Source organism: Schistocerca nitens, chromosome 1, assembly GCF_023898315.1.
Source record: "Schistocerca nitens isolate TAMUIC-IGC-003100 chromosome 1, iqSchNite1.1, whole genome shotgun sequence".
Lineage (NCBI taxonomy): Eukaryota > Metazoa > Arthropoda > Insecta > Orthoptera > Acrididae > Schistocerca > Schistocerca nitens.
Genome location: NC_064614.1, coordinates 626,072,345 through 626,078,344, shown reverse-complemented (window position 1 = coordinate 626,078,344; position 6,000 = coordinate 626,072,345).

Sequence of the window (6,000 nt, the reverse complement as noted above, 5' to 3'; positions counted from 1 at the left end):
TTCTCTACATCTACATATACATCCATACTCCGCAAGCCACCTGACGGTGTATGGCGGAGGGTACCTTGAGTGCCTCTATCGGTTCTCCCTTCTATTCCAGTCTCGTATTGTTCGTGGAAAGAAGGATTGTCGGTATGCTTCTGTGTGGGCTCTAATCTCTCTGATTTTATCCTCATGGTCTCTTCGCGCGATGTACGTAAGAGGGAGCAATATACTGCTTGACTCTTCGGTGAAGGTATTTTCTCGAAACTTTAACAAAAGCCAGTACCGAGCTACTGAGCGTCTCTCCTGCAGAGTCTTCCACTGGTGTTTATCTATCATCTCCGTAACGCTTTCGCGATTACTAAATGATCCTGTAATGAAGCGCGCTGCTCTCCGTTGGATCTTCTCTATCTCTTCTATCAACCCTATCTGGCACGGATCCCACACTGCTGAGCAGTATTCAAGCAGTGGGCGAACAAGTGTACTGTAACCTACTTCCTTTGTTTTCGGATTGCATTTCCTTGGGATTCTTCCAATGAATCTCAGTCTGGCATCTGCTTTACCAACGATCAACTTTATATGATCATTCCATTTTAAATCACTCCTAATGCGTACTCCCAGATAATTTATGGAATTAACTGCTTCCAGTTGCTGACCTGCTATTTTGTAGCTAAATGATAAGGAAGGGATCTATCTTTCTATGTATTCGCAGCACATTACACTTATCTACATTGAGATTCAATTGACATTCCCTGCACCATGCGTCAATTCGCTGCAGATCCTCCTGCATTTCAGTACAATTTTCCATTGTTACAACCTCTCGATACACCACAGCATCATCTGCAAAAAGCCTCAGTGAACTTCCGATGTCATCCACAAGGTCATTTATGTATATTGTGAATCGCAACGGTTCTATGGCACTCCCCTGCCTCACACCTGAAATCACTCTTACGTCGGAAGACTTCTCTCCATTGAGAATGACATGCTGCGTTCTGTTATCTAGGAACTCTTCAATCCAATCACACAATTGGTCTGATATTCCATATTCTCTTACTTTGTTCATTAAACGACTCTGGGAAACTGTAGTTGGTGGTGACTTCAATTTACCCTCGATGTGTTGGCGAAAATACATGTTTAATTCCGGAGGTACGCATAAAATATCATCCGAAATTGTGCTAAACGCATTCTCTGAAAATTATTTCGAGCAGTTAGTTCATGAGCCCACGCGAATAGTAAACGGTTGTGAAAAGACACTTGACCTCTTAGCAACAAATACCCTGAGTTAATAACGAGCATCAAAACCGATTCATGGATTAGTGAAAACAGGGTTGTCGTAGCGAGATTGTATATTGTAATCCTCGAAGGCGTCAAGTGAATTTTTATCCGCTTTTTTGAATAGGTATATTTTTCGCTTATTCAAAAAAGCAGATAAAAGTTCACTTGACGCCTTCCTGAGAGACAATCTCCACTCATTCCAAATTAATAACATAAATGTAGACCAGATATGCCTTAAATTCAAAGAAATAGTATCGGCAGCAATTGAGAGATTTATACCAAATAAATTAACAAACGACCGAGCTGATCCTCCTTGGTACACAAAACGGGTTAGAACACTGTTGCAGAAACAACGAAACACACATGCCAAATCTAAACAGACGCAAAATCCCCAAGATTGGCGATCTTTTACAGAAGCTCGAAGTTTAGCACGGACATCAATGTGAGATGCCTATAACAGTTTCAACAACGAAACTTTGTCTCGAAACCGGGCCGAAAATCCAAAGAGATTCTGGTCGTATGTGAAGTATGTTAGTGGCAAGAACAATCAGTGCCTTCTCTGCGCGATAGCAATGGAGACACTATCGAAGACAGTGCTGCCAAAGCAGAGCTACTAAACACAGCCTTCCGAAATGCCTTCACAAAAGAATATTCCAGAATTCGAATCGACAACAGCTGCCAACATGAGTAACGTAAAAGTAAATACCCTCGGAGTAGTGAAGCAACTTAAATCACTTAATAAAAGCAAGTCTTCTGGTACAGACTGTATACCAATTAGGTTCCTTTCGGAGTATGCTGATGCATTAGCTTCATACTTAACAATCATATTCAACCGTTCGCTCGGCGAAAGATCCGAACCCAAAGACTGGAAAGTTGCACAGGTCACACCAATATTCAAGAAAGGTAGTAGGAGTAATCCACTAAATTACAGGCCCGTATCGTTAACGTCGATATGCAGCAGGATTTTAGAACATATATTGTGTTCGAACATTATGAATTACCTCGAAGAAAGCGGTCTATTGACACACAGTCAACATGGGTTTAGAAAACATCGTTCCTGTGAAACACAGCTAGCTTTTTATTCACATTGACAAGGGCTTTCAGATCGATTCCGTATTTCTGGATTTCCGGAAGGCTTTTGACACTGTACCACACAAGCGGCTCGTAGTAAAATTGCTTGTTTATGGAATATCGTCTCAGTTATGTGACTGGATTTGTGATTTCCTGTCAGAGAGGTCACTGTTCGTAGAAATTGACAGAAAGTCATCGAGTAAAACAGAAGTGATTTCTGGCGTTCCCCAAGGTAGTTTTATAGGACATTTGCTGTTCCTTATCTATATGAAGGATTTGGGAGACAATCGGAGCAGCCGTCTTCGGTTGTTCGCAGATGATGTTGTCGTTTATCGACTAATAAAGTCATCAGAAGATCAAAACAAACTGCAAAACGATTTAGAAGAAATATAGGAATGGTGCGAAAAGTGGCAGTTGACCCTAAATAACGGAAAGAGCGACGTCATCCACATGAGTGCTAAAAGCAACTCGTTAAACTTCGGTTTCACGAAAATTAGTCTAATCTAAAAGCAGTATATTCAACTAAATACCTAGGTATTTCAATTACGAACAACTTAATTTGGAAGGAACACATAGAAAATATTGTGGGGAAGACTAACCAAAGGCTGAGTTTTATTGGCAGGACACTTAGAAAATGTAACAGACCTGCAAAGGAGACTGCCTATACTACACTTGTCCGTCAACTTTTAGAATACTGCTGCGCGGTGTGGGATCCTTACCAGATAGGACTGACTGAGTACATCGAAAAAGTTCAAAGAAAGGTAGCATGTTTTGTATTATCGCGAAATATGGAAGAGAGTTTCATTGAAATGATACAGGATTTGGGCTGGAAATGATTAAAAGAAAGGCATTTTTCGTTGCGACGGAATCTTCTCACGAAATTCCGATCACCAACTTTCTCCTCCGAATGTGAAAATATTTTGTTGACACCGACCTACATAGGGAGGAACGATCACTACGATAAAATAAGGGAAATCAGAGCTAGAACGGAAAGATATAGGTGTTCATTCTTTCCGCTCGCTATACGAGATTGGAATAATAGAGAACTCTGAAGGTGGTTCGATGAGCCCTCTGCCAGGCACTTAAATGTGATTGGCAGAGTATCCACGTAGAAACTTTGAAATTGGAAAACATAACATTAGAGGAGAAAACAATATATGGAGACATCAGAAGTAGACTGACTTAGGTGAAGAACTAGTTTATTTACATGAGTCGCTACTGAGGTGAAACAGACAAACAGAAGTGAGGAAAGCGTTTTAGAACTAGTACCTTTGTAACACCATGTTGTACGGAACTGAAATGTGGACTGTTCGAAATTTGGAAAGATTTGATATGTAGCTCTGCAGAAGGACGTTAAAAATCAAGTGAACAGCACAGAATGACGATGTAAAACAGTTAGTAGAAGAAATAACAGGATGGTAAGAATACGAGATGCTAATACATCCAACGATAATTCTTTTGGTAGAAGATCCTCCCCTCCCAGCTCCACCACCGACCGGCGTTTTTCTGTCGGTATGTGAAGGCTAATCTCAAGGATTACTGTAGGGATTTTCTTCCGGTTTTTACTAGTACATGGGTTGATTCACGAGGTAGGTTCGTATATATAATTTACTACCGCCACGCCAGACAACTAGTCTGGTCGTAGATACATTGTGCGAACCATGCGAAGTTCAATACATTTAACATTAACGACGAAAAGAAGTGAAATGATAGTCAGATATGCTGACTTATATGCCATATTTACTTGAGTGTTTCAAGCGGATGCGGACAAATAAAAGGAACACATAGATCAAGAATTTAACCTCACATCATTACCGAGCAACTTTAACCACAAATTTGTTCAAACTATTCTACTGCACAACTTTATTACGTGACATACTCGTACTCATCTGTGAAAATTACATCTTAAGATGATTTACGTTAATTACGAGTAATAAATTTTCTTCTTAATGCATTTCTCCCTTCACCAGGAACCCTATAAAGTTTTCTCTTCTGGCCACGAACACAGTACTGTGGAATCGTTTCAAGGGAAACTTCCAAACGTAAGTCCTATAGTACAAGCGTAACAAGAACGCCCGATATGGCCGGAAGAGCCACCTGACACATCAGCCAATCACGAACCGCAGTTGGCTGCACTTAGAGTGATCGACGATGGCCATACATTTCTTGTGCGGAAATTTACCCTCCGTCATAAAATCTGGCGACTGTGGCAACCGAAAGAGCGTCCACCAACAAAGTTAAAATAGAAATGAATTTCCCAGATTAACAAATAGTGGAATCCTGTACGACCGACACAACCTTTAGGAATGAGGGACTCATTTTTCTAAGGTTTTATCATGGTAATCTGCTCTTCCTCTCATTGCCTTACAGACAATTTTAATGACAGCATATCATGCGTTGAAGGAGCCAATTCAATATCCCTTGACCTGCATTATCGGTTAGAGATCGTGAATCATACTACAATTTATCACCTATTGGTTCAAAATTAATATACACTCCTGGAAATTGAAATAAGAACACCGTGAATTCATTGTCCCAGGAAGGGGAAACTTTATTGACACATTCCTGGGGTCAGATACATCACATGATCACACTGACAGAACCACAGGCACATAGACACAGGCAACGGAGCATGCACAATGTCGGCACTAGTACAGTGTATATCCGCCTTTCGCAGCAATGCAGGCTGCTATTCTCCCATGGAGACGATCGTAGAGATGCTGGATGTAGTCCTGTGGAACGGCTTGCCATGCCATTTCCACCTGGCGCCTCAGTTGGACCAGCGTTCGTGCTGGACGTGCAGACCGCGTGAGACGACGCTTCATCCAGTCCCAAACATGCTCAATGGGGGACAGATCCGGAGATCTTGCTGGCCAGGGTAGTTGACTTACACCTTCTAGAGCACGTTCGGTGGCACGGGATACATGCGGACGTGCATTGTCCTGTTGGAACAGCAAGTTCCCTTGCCGGTCTAGGAATGGTAGAACGATGGGTTCGATGACGGTTTGGATGTACCGTGCACTATTCAGTGTCCCCTCGACGATCACCAGTGGTGTACGGCCAGTGTAGGAGATCGCTCCCCACACCATGATGCCGGGTGTTGGCCCTGTGTGCCTCGGTCGTATGCAGTCCTGATTGTGGCGCTCACCTGCACGGCGCCAAACACGCATACGACCATCATTGGCACCAAGGCAGAAGCGACTCTCATCGCTGAAGACGACACGTCTCCATTCGTCCCTCCGTTCACGCCTGTCGCGACACCACTGGAGGCGGGCTGCACTATGTTGGGGCGTGAGCGGAAGACGGCCTAACGGTGTGCGGGACCGTAGCCCAGCTTCATGGAGACGGTTGCGAATGGTCCTCGCCGATACCCCAGGAGCAACAGTGTCCCTAATTTGCTGGGAAGTGGCGGTGCGGTCCCCTACGGCACTGCGTAGGATCCTACGGTCTTGGCGTGCATCCGTGCGTCGCTGCGGTCCGGTCCCAGGTCGACGGGCACGTGCACCTTCCGCCGACCACTGGCGACAACATCGATGTACTGTGGAGACCTCACGCCCCACGTGTTGAGCAATTTGGCGGTACGTCCACCCGGCCTCCCGCATGCCCACTATACGCCCTCGCTCAAAGTCCGTCAACTGCACATACGGTTCACGTCCACGCTGTCGCGGCATG